The following is a 12223-nucleotide window of genomic DNA, read 5'->3' as shown; positions in this document are numbered from 1 at the left end:
AAATGAGCAAATGATATCACATCACGTTAAAAAGCTTCTGCACACCAAAGCACACAATCAACAAAGTGAAGAGACAGCCACAGAATGGGAGACAATATTTGCAAACTACCTATCTGACAAGGGATTAATAACCACACTATGTTAAGATCTCAAACATTCTATAGGAAAACATCTAATAATTTGATCAAAAGATGAGCAAAATATTTGAAGAGACCTTTCTCAAAATAGGAGATACAAATAACAAACAGGGATATGCAAAGAGCTCAAAATCATTGATCAGAGAAATTCAAATCAAAACTATAATGAGATACCATCTCAACTCTGTTAAAATGGCTTATATTCAAAAGACAAGCAATAGCAAATGCTAGTGAGGATGTGGAGAAAAGGGAACACTTGTGCATGTTTAATGGGAATGTAAATTAATACAACTACTATGGAGAACAGTTTGGAGATTCCTCAAAAAAACTAAAAATAGGGCTACCATAGGATCAGGCAATCCCACTACTGGGTAAAAAAGAAAGGAAATTGGCATATCAAAGAAATATCTGCACTCCTATGTTTGTTGCAGCACTGTTTACAATAAGCTAAGATTTGGAAGCAACATAAGTGTCCATGAACAGATGAATGGATATAGAAAATATGGTACATATACACAATGGAGTACTATTCATCCATAAAAAAAAAATAGGATCCAATCATTTGCAACATGGATGGAACTGGAGATCATTATTTTAAGTGAAATAAACCAGGCACAGAAAGATAAACATCATATCTTCTCTCTTATTTGTGGAATCTAAAAATCAAACCAATTGTACTTATGTACATGGAGAGTAGAAGGATGGTTACCAGAGACTGGAAAGTGTAGTAGGGGGCTGGGATGGTTAATGGGTATAAAAGAACTAGTTAGAAAGAATGAATAAGACCTAATATTGATGGCATTGCAGCTCAATGGATAGGTGCCTGGGCCGATGGATGCCCCGTTCTTCGTGATATTCTTGTTTCACATCACATGCCTATATCAGAACATCTCATGTACCCATTACATGTACACACCTACTATGTACACCACAAAAATGTTTTAAAAACATAAAAAACTATAAAAAGGAAAACATTTTCCCATACATTATTTTATTAGATTATGAGAAAATTGGTAAAGTGGAGACAGTACTCAACTTACATCAAAATGTTATGTTTGAATTTTCACCCATCCTCTTACTATCTACAACTCCTGGAACATGCCTTTACACATCTCTATTTCAAGAGTGTATTTTGAGCCTATTCATTTTAGTTATACGTTGCGGGAAATAGTGCAACTTAAATTAACTATTCACTTGAGTTATATTTAAAATAGTTTTGATATTTTGAATTCTGACTCTCGGTCTTATTCTTAGGACTGTGTTATATGCTTCCAAATGTTATGTTTAATCTTCAGAAATACTCTGAAAACTGTTATCAACTATAGAATATTTTTAAAGATTATACAAAGTATGTTGGGGGTGGGGTGACTACCACAGTCAAATAGGCATGCAATACATTTCGTTGAATGTAATATACATAAGCCTAAAGTTGAAGCATTTAGCTTGTTTCCTGTTTTCATTTAACAGTATGATAACTAAGGAATAGGTAAGCTATTTAACGTGCCAGATTTTTCACGGCTACTTATCTGATTTCCAATGTAAAGTCCTTCTTTGGCAAGGAATGGTGGCTCACGCCTGTAATCCCAGCACTTTGGGAGGCCAAGATGGGAGGATCGCTTGAGGCCAGGAGTTCAAGACCAGCCTGGCCAACATAGTGAGATTTCATCTCTTAAAAAAAATGAAATTATAAAAAAAGAAAGTCCTTCTTATTCAACTACAAAATTACATTTATTAATTATAATGTCCATATGGCAAAAGTCAAAATGTTGTAGCACTTTATTTTACTTTCATAAGCTTTCATGATAACCCTATCCTTTTTAGAAATACCTGTTCCTAAAATTTCTTCTTTTGCCTTCTTTCTTTTATTTTTCTTTTCAATATAACTCTAACTTAAAGAGCAGGAAGCCTGAAAAAATCTTTCCAGTATTCTCTGTATCACTGCAACATAAAATTAAATGGAAGTAGGTTAGAGAAAATATTCCACAAGACCTGCATGAGTTCCTTATGTAGTCTGCCACTTTTCAACTCTCCCTCTTCTGGGATACAGGGTAATTTATTTTGAGACTAGGATTTTCCTGATGTCTTGGTCTTCATTCTTTGCCCCTTTTTAAGCTTGAAATACTCTGAGACCTTTTATTAACTGAACTAAAATCATTCTCCTTAGAGGCCTGTTTTGTAGCTTTATAAAAGTTTGCACTTTCCCCCGAAGTGTCACAAATGTTATCAGTGGAAGCTGTGAAAAGCATATAGTGCTGTTATGTCCTGTAAAAATTATGTTCCCCAATTTCCTTGCTGCAAATAAATCTCAGTGAGTGCTCTGGTTGCTGAACATTGAAATTAGAAAGCAGTTTCCCAAATCGTAACATCCATTGCTCCTTTTCCCTTTGCCAGAGAAACTTGCTACAAAAAGACCAACAAGAACAGAAAGAACTGGGAGAAACATGTATTGTGTATTTCTCAGTTTCCAGTTGCTGGTGACCCCAATCCAACCAAGTCACACAAATAGGCAGGGGAACTAACCATAAAGTCATTATATAACGATTTTTACATGGAATTTACCACTGACGGTGTTACATTGTTGGCTAAGATCAGATGTACTCATTTTATTCCCCAGTGCCTAATTACTCTATGGTAGGTTATAGATGAAACTGAATGGTTATTTTATTATGAGAAAGATAACACAAGCTAATCTTAGTATTGTTTTTAAGCCAATTCTAAATATGCTTCTTTTTTTAGTGGTTTTGTTGTTGTTCAATGCCTTTGACCAGAAAAAGTTCATATTATAAAATTGTATCACCATTTTTAGTGTCAGAGAAACACTAAATCACCACCATTTTTAGTGTCAGAGAGAATTAGCTATTAGAAACGGAAACAAAAAGAGCTACGCTTACGTGTCTTTTTCTATGGGATTATGTAGTCCATTAATTCTATTTCTCTGCTGATGTCTATTCAACGTTATCTCTCTGTATATCAGTGATATTTCTTTCCACATGGGAGATGTGTAGCAAAAGTTCGCATATATCTCAACTCACACTCTAAAGACAGACTCGTTAAGATCTCTAAAGCTCAATTCCTAATTTCTGAGAAACTGTTCTCATAGTTGAGTGTTTCAATCAGCCTATCATTAGGAGATCAAGGTATTTGGGCCCAGAAATAGTGTCCAGGGTCTATTCCAAATGTGTATAATATTAATCTAACACATGTCACCATGAAGATTCTCCCAAACTCATGGAAATGTTATGAATTTAAAGTGAAATTGATGAAAAACGTCCATTGACACATTTCTAAGAGCTGCCCTCTTCAAGTGCTTTTCATATTTCTTCAAGAGCTGCTCCTGAAATGGAAATGTTGATTCACCAACTCCTCGAGTTTCCTGACACATGAATAGCATAAGTTCAGGTTGGGACCCTTCCTAGGAAGCTAGATTCATCTATGTTTCCTAGGCCATCTCAGCTACAAGCTCAGGAAAGTCTATACATCAGCCTTGTTATTTTGCCCCATTAAACACTTTAAGGCCTGTTGGTCTTTGGCTTTTAATCTCAAGTAATTTATCACCTAGGAGTGCTGGGTACCTCAGGACACCAGTCGTAATTAGTCATTTAGAGGGCAATTCCCTGCAGCTAATGAAAATGAGCAGGGAGCCAAATGATTAATAGAAATATTTAAGGTAGTGCCTTTATTTTCACCTCTCTGTAACAGTAGTAAAATACAAACAGGCTTTAATTCTTCTTGGAAATATCCAACATTCGAGCTGCTCAAATTGAACAGTCAATCCAGTCAATAATGAATGAATATGTTAATATCACAGCCAAGAAATGAACAGAGTTTGAAATTTACATTAATATTTGCACTAATTATTCTTAAAATGTTCTTTAAAGTGGTGAGCGGTCACTGTAATTACTGATGTCAAGAGATATCTTTATTAAAGACAGCATGGCCAACAATTGTATTAGGTATAGAAAGAAGCAGGAAAGTAAAATCTCATTTTACTGACGTGTCTGCCTAGTCTAGAGTCTGCTGCAGTAACAATCAACCTCTACATCTCAAAGCCTTAACACCGTAAACTTATTTTTTTGATCATCTGACAGTCATTAATGAGAGCTATTATTAATGGCTCCTCTCCAAAGGGTGATCAATTGGCCCAAATAGCTTGTACTTTATTGTGAAATCATCTGAAATAAATGGCTTCTGAGGTCTCTCTAAAAGGCTAAGAGTATTGAATGGCTAAATTTTAAAGCCAAGGGTGGAAATAGCTTACAATTAATTTATTATCGACCAGAACTCAGTCATACAGCCTTCAACCTAAGTGCAGGAAGTGCATTCTTCTTGCATGTTCAGGAAAGAGGTAGTTGTAGTGAATGGTGTTAACTCTGTCTCACCAATTGATTATATTGGATAATTGATTAAAAACAAATATTACTTTTTAGGAAACTAAGCAATGTACTAATTTTTAACATTTAAAAATGAGCTTTTAGGTAGTAAAATACAGAATCTAATATCTTTACTTTTAAAAAAGAAAATGAGAAAGACAGCTAAAATTTAAGTAAGTTTCAGAAAATCAAGGCTCTTATCTCTGTCTTACTTATCACAGGATCCCTAGTACTTATAGTACTACCTTGTATATGATGCCTAACAAGTATTTCTTAAATAAATAATGTAGATACCAAGTTTATCCTATTTGGCATTATACTTTAGTTCTTAGAGTATGTTTGACTTTCTTTTTTTTTAATTTTTCTGTTTTGTTTTTTCAATTATACTTTAAGTTTTAGGGTACATGTGCACAATGTGCAGGTTTGTTACATATGTATCCATGTGTCATGTTGGTGTGCTGCACCCATTAACTCGTCATTTAACATTAGGTATATCTCCTAATGCTATCCCTCACCCCTCCCCCCACCCCACAATAGGCCAAGGTGTGTGATGTTCCCCTTCCTGTGTCCATGTGTTCTCATTGTTCAATTTCCCCCTATGAGTGAGAACATGCAGTGTTTGGTTTTTTGTCCTTGGGATAGTTTGCTGAGAATGATGGTTTCTGGCTTCATCCATGTCCCTACAAAGGACATGAACTCATCCTTTTTATGGCTGCGTAGTATTCCATGGTGTATATGTGCCATATTTTCTTAATCCAGTCTATCATTGTTGGACATTTGGGTTGGTTCCAAGTCTTTGCTATTGTGAACAGTGCCTCAATAAACATACGTGTGCATGTGTCTTTATAGCAGCATGATTTATAATCCTTTGGGTATATGCCCAGTAGTGGGATGGCTGGGTCAAATGGTATTTCTAGTTCTAGATCCCTGAGGAATTGCCACACTGTCTACCACAATGGTTGAACTAGTTTACAGTCCCACCAACAGTGTAAAAGTGTTCCTATTTCTCCACATCCTCTCCAGCACATGTTGTTTCATGACTTTTTAATGATCGCCATTCTAAATGGGAGAAAATTTTTGCAATCTACTTATCTGACAAAGGGCTAATATCCAGAATCTACAAAGAACTCAAACAAATTTACAAGAAAAAAAGAAACAACCCCATCAAAAAGTGGGCGAAGGATATGAACAGACACTTCTCAAAAGAAGACATTTATGCAGCCAACAGACACATGAAAAAATGTTCATCATCACTGGCCATCAGAGAAATGCAAATCAAAACCACAATCACATACCATCTCACACCAGTTAGAATGGCAATCATTAAAAAGTCAGTGTGTTTGACTTTCAATATTTTTTGGTGGGGGTGCATGAAGTTCTATAATGTCTTCTAATTTGGAGGTTTGTAAACTATATTTCATTGCAAAAGAAATAGGTGTACCGTTTGGGTGATCATTTTTGCTCCACGGATACCTACTATACCAAGAAAGAAATACTTGACATACACATGTACACACATGCAAACACACAATCCCAGCTGATTCAGTTCCTTATATCTGCTACTCACTGTTCTGGGTGCAGTGAACAACACAATATGTTCCCTCATGGAATTTATAATCTAAAGTGAAATACAGACAAATAAGAAGATATGTTAGGAAATGTATTCTGTTGTATAGTTCCTCTCTAAAATTGGGAGGAACCCTCAACCTAAAATTTTGTTGGGATATTGAGACTAATGATGCTACAGGTGCACAAAGAGGATATGAAAAGATCTATTACCTAGTTGAGGTTCCTGGGGAGAGCAGGGCAAGACTCTCCTAGCAAGTCTGGAAGGGCTTGAGTGGGCAAAGGGTTAGGGGTTCAAGTCAGGTGAAAATTTCTGCATGTGAGCGGGGCTTTCATAGATTAAATCTCCTGCTGGTGCCAAAGGAGGGCGCAGCCAGACTTTATCAGCTTGCTCACATGTTGGGCACAAGGAAAAGATGAAGGAGTGAGACTTAAAACCTGTCAGCAGACATCAAAAAATGGGGTCAGATTCCTCATTAAATTTATGCTATAGTGCGTTAAGTGTTAAGGAGAAAAAACGTAGTAAGACAGGAGAATCAATAGCCTTGAAAAAGTTGCAATTTAGATAGGGTGACCAGGAAAGTCTTCACTAGTGCCTGGAAAGTGCCGATTCTTAGTTTTCTGGGGACATCATAGTCCTGCATGGTCAATATAGAGCACTCAGAAATTACTGAAGTGGTATTTCAGGGACCAATTTAAATGCTGTTGTGGACCAAAAAGAAGTTGGGAATGACTGTTGTTGCTGAGTTGCTTAAACCCCAATTTGGAACTGAATAGCTTTTTTGAGGATCCGAATTTCTGAAGAAATTCAATTTTTGAGAAACCTCTAGAATTTTCAAAAATAACTAATCATGATAGCCTTCTCTACTTTGGCTCACAGCTGTCTTTGGCTGGTAACTGAAGTTACCCAAAGCCCCCAGATATTCACTTGTCCCAAGGTTAATAATTCCCATTCTATTTCTGCTTATCTTCTCAGAGAATTATTTCTTTAAGTTCATTATTGCTTCTGTGAGTATCCAAATACCAGGACATAGAGCAGAGCTCAGAAATCAATCCGTAGGATCAGCTACACATGCAAATAAAGGACCAAGAATTCTCCTAGGTATCGCATGGTCGTACTAAATAGTAATAATATAATTAGCAAAATAATAAAAAGAATAAACACATATAGTGCGTACCATATGTTGAACCATTAGTGTTCTATTGTTGCTGTAATAAACTGCCATCAACTTAAAGGCTTAAAACAACATAAATTTATTATATTACAGTTCTAGAGGTCAGACTTCCAAAATGGGTCTCACTGGGCTACAATCACGTTGTTGGTAAGACTGTGCTTCCTTTTGGAGGCTCTAGGAGAGGATCCATTTCTTCAGTCAAACTGGTTATTGGCAGAATTTACTTTCTTGTGGTTGTAGGAATGAAGTGTTCATTTCCTTGCCCACTGTCAGGTACAGTACATTGTTAGTTTCTAGAGACTGCTTTTATTCCTTGGTTCGTGACTTCTTCCTGCACCTTTAAGCCAGCAATGGTGCATTGAATACCTCTCACACTTTGGATCTCTCCTGTGTTTTCTTCCACTGTCACATCTCTCTGACCACCACTGGAAGAGGGTCTCTGTTTTTCAGGATTTTGTGACTAGATTAGGCCAATCTGGATGATCCATGATGATCTCCACATCTCGAGATAACCTTAATCACATATTAAAAGTCCCCTTTGCAATGTGAAGAAATGTATCCCCAGGCTACTTTATCAGATACTTTGTAATTTACTATTATTATTGTTGTTCAGAACACTGATGTCCAAAGTTTGAAAAAAGAAATGCTAACAGTATTTCTAGTAGCTAAAATAGGAAGAGAATTGTGATGAGATCTGTGGAAATACCACACCAAATTTCTAGATGAAGAAAGAATGTAATTATGATTTACAGAGAGCTCCATATTTAGATAATTTAAAATAATACCTTGTAAGTGAGCTTTTTGCATATGCAGAAATTGGGCTTAAAGAAAGAAATGAGTGAACGCTTCCAGACATAGTGTCTTAACTTTAAAACTGCTATCTTTTGGATGGGTGGCTATAAGGATAGTAATTTTCACTTATATTTATATTACTTTTATACTTCAATACACCTTCACAGATATTGTCATAGTTTCTTAAAAAAAAAAGTATGTGAGTGAAAGTCAAGTATCTTCTTAAAAACAGGTGGAAAATTCTAAATAATTATTTAAAGGTGCAAATCTTAATGACATAGTGAACTAAGTAGTAATAAGAGCTTAAATTTTGCTTACTCTACAGCAGGCACTGCTTTAAGGGTTTTAAATATATGAACTTATTTTAATTTGGAAGTGGATGAATTATAATACTATTTACCTACTTCACATATGAGGAACCTGAGGCGAAGATAAATTAAATAACTCTGCTAAGATTATGTAGCTAGAAGGAGGCACAAGCAGATTTTGAACCCGGGCAATTGGGTTTCTTAATTGGAATGCTGTATGCCAATTTCTAGTCGAGTTTTCATTCCAGAGAGCAACCATTCCTGGTGTTCTTTGTATCTGTCTTTCCTTTGTAGACACATAAAGAGGGAAAATGTGTACATCACTCATTCAATGGCCATCTATAGCTCACCAGGTTGCTGTTGTATGGGGAGTGTAAAGATAAGCAAGAATCAGTCTTATCACACTGGTTACATCTCTTCACTTTCCTTTAGCAGTTAACATCTTTATTTCAGGTTTCTTTCTCAAGTTGGAGGTGTGGAATACCTGTATGAATGACACATATCTGACTTTGTAACAACTGTGGGTTGACTGATAACAAATCTTTAAGGGCCATATGGTGGTAAAATCCTTTAAAGTATACACAAACTGTAAAAACAGATTTAGGAGTGTATTCCTCCATCAATATGCCAGCCTTGACATGAATAACTGCCATTAGCATTAAAAAGAATTTCCAGGTTAAATCTCCCAGGAGAAAAGATCCAAACCCTGTCATCTATCTCACAGACATACTAAATTATTTCTTATGGAGCATGCGGAATTGCCCAAATCAAACACCCAAATGGAAGCAGTAGAGTTTTAGTGGTGACGGTTCTTAAGGAGGGGCGGAAGCTGTTCACAACCATTAAACAAATTAATGGTCCAATATAACCAAAATCTATTCCTTCTCTATAAACTAGAATAGTGTCAATTATTCATTCAGTCGCATGCAAGGTAGTTGGAGGACATATGAGTGCAGTCTGGATCATAACAGAGACATTTTAAGACTTATCAGATGCCACAAGTGGGAAGCACCTTATTTTGTAGAATATGCAGTTTTATTGTTCATATCTTTCTCAAATAAAGAATCCTAAACCTGGCATCTGTCCTTGTCTCTGCTATTTATGCTGTAGTCTGCTTGACATGAATAAGGTCCCATAAGAGCCGGGCAGACGGCTCACACATTCAGAGTGCAGATACAGAGCTCCCATGAAAATACAGAAGTGGGTGGCTTTCAAAATTCTTTTCATGAATTTGACATCCTCAGTGAAAGGGCATTTGCTGAAAACATGGAAGTCATTAATACAAAAACCTAATCCATAAAATTGACAATGCAATTCAGGCAAGTTTGATACAAATTAGATTAAAAAATCATTATTTATCTCTAAGGTCCCTATTCCCTAAGACCATGCCTTCTCCTGTCTAATTACATCATTTTTCCCTCCTCTTTACTGTTTACTTTGATTTGATAATTACATCTTTGTCACACTAGCATGAGCTGGGTCTGTCCCATGACTACTTACTCAGCCCATCTCTCTCTACCTGACAGAGGTCCTGCATCAGAGCATAAGAATGATATTCAATGATACAATGTATTCAATGATTAGAAATCAGTCCTCCTCTATCCCCACCCCCCCTTAATTTGGGTTTCCAACATTAATTTAATTCCCTGAATATTTTTGTGAAACTAAAGTTACTACAAGTCTTTCACTGACTTTATTAATTGGAAATATTAGACTCAATGCAGATTAGATTTACAGTGGCTTACACAGTAGGCAGCTTCCATTGGCGTGACGGTATCTGGGAAGGAATCTCTGCAGTCCTCTTCACCATGCCATTATGGTCACAAGATCACTGCCTTCATTCGAAGCATCCTTTTCCTATCTAAGGGAGGTAGAAGGGAGAGATGGTAGGGTTTTAACCAAATCTATTACTTTTACTCAAGAAAACAAAGAGCTATCTAGATAAACCTTATAGAGGAATTAATCATTTTCTCGTAGACCCACATTGAATTTCCCATCTATGCAGAGCTACAAGGTAGGATAGGAAATTTAGGGTTTTAGATTTTAATCCTCTGTAGTCAAAAGTAGCAGGGAAATGGTTTGGAAATACCTTTTGGGTAGTCAATCTCAGTTTTTGCTTAATAATTTGCATGCAATATAACTTAAATTTTTTACATTAAACATTTCTTTTAGCAATTAAGGACTCAATCAAGTGTCCAGAGACTTTAATACAATAACTCTGATTTTTACCACTCATAATTTTCTCACAGCCTCTTCTTCCAACTTTCTAAATTTTAGTCTTATTTTTGTTAGTTTGAGCTTAAAGATATACTGCCTCCTTTGTAATTGACCCCTCAACTCTCATACTCTCATGAAGTACATCTACACAGAGAATAGAGTAGATAAAAGATGAATTTCAGACCTATTTTTCCTTTGAAATAGCTTTATAAACCTGCCTCAAACTTTATTCTTTTTTTTAACTATTATACTTCAAATTCTAGGATACATGTGCACAACATGCAGTTTCCTTACATATGTATACCTGTGCCATGTTGGTGTGCTGCACCCATTAACTCCTCATTTAACATTAGGTATATCTCCTAATGCTATCCCTCCCCACTCCCCCCACCCCACGACAGGCCCCCAGTGTGTGATGTTCCCCACCCTGTGTCCAAGTGTTCTCATTGTTCAATTCCCACCTATGAGTGAGAACATGCAGTGCTCGGTTTTCTGTCCTTGCAATAGTTTGCTCAGAATGATGGTTTCTAGCTTCATCCATGTCCCTACAAAGGACATGAACTCATCCTTTTTTATGGCTGCATAGTATTCCACGGTGTATATGTGCCACATTTTCTTAATCCAGTCTATCATTGACAGATATTTGGGTTGGTTCCAAGTCTTTGCTATTGTGAATAGTGACGAAGTAAACATACATGTGCATGTGTCTTTATAGCAGCATGATTTATAATCCTTTGGGTATATGCCCAGTAATGGGATGGCTGGGTCAAATCTTGAGGATTGCCACATCTTCACAAGGTTGAATATTTACATTCACCAAATGTAAAACATTCTATTCTCACATCCTCTCACACCCCAGTGATGATGAGCATTTTTTCATGTATCTTTTGGCTGCATAAATGTCGTCTTTTGAGAAGTGTCTGTTCATATCCTTTGCCCACTTTTTGATGGAGTAGTTTGATTTTTTTTCTTGTAAATGTGTTTAAGTTCTTTGTAGATTCTGGATATTAGCCCTTTGTCAGATGGGTAGATTGTAAAAATTTTCTCCCATTCTGTAGGTTGCCTGTTCACTCTGATGGTAGTTTCTTTTGCTGTGCAGAAGCTCTTTAGTTTAGTTAGATCCCATTTCTCAATTTTGGCTTTTGTTGCCATTGCTTTTGTGTTTTAGACATGAAGTCCTTGTCCATGCCTATATCCTGAATGGTATTGCCTAGGTTTTCTTCTAGGGTTTTTATGGTTTTAGGCCTAACATTTAAGCCTTTAATCCATCTTGAATTAATTTTTGTATAAGGTGTAAGGAATGGATCCAGTTTCAGCATTCTACATATGGCTAGCCAGTCTTCCCAGCACCATTTATTAAATAGGGAATCCTTTCCCATTTCTTGTTTCTGTCAGTTTTGTCAAAGATCAGCATGAAGGGCTGTTGAATTTTGTCAAAGGCCTTCTCTGCATCTATTGAGATAATCATGTGGTTTTTGTCTTTCGTTCTGTTTATATGATGGATTATGTTTATTGATTTGCATATGTTGAACTAACCTTGCATCCCAGGGATGAAGCCAACTTGATCGTGGTGCATAAGCTTTTTCATATGCTGCTGGATTTGGTTTGCCAGTATTTTATTGAGGATTTTTGCATCAATGTTCATCAGGGATATTGGT

The sequence above is a fragment of the Hylobates moloch genome, unplaced genomic scaffold (assembly GCF_009828535.3).
Source record: "Hylobates moloch isolate HMO894 unplaced genomic scaffold, HMol_V3 SCAFFOLD_24, whole genome shotgun sequence".
Taxonomy (NCBI): Eukaryota; Metazoa; Chordata; class Mammalia; order Primates; family Hylobatidae; genus Hylobates; species Hylobates moloch.
The sequence above is the reverse complement of the archived record's forward strand: the minus strand, read 5'-3'. Positions refer to the sequence as shown.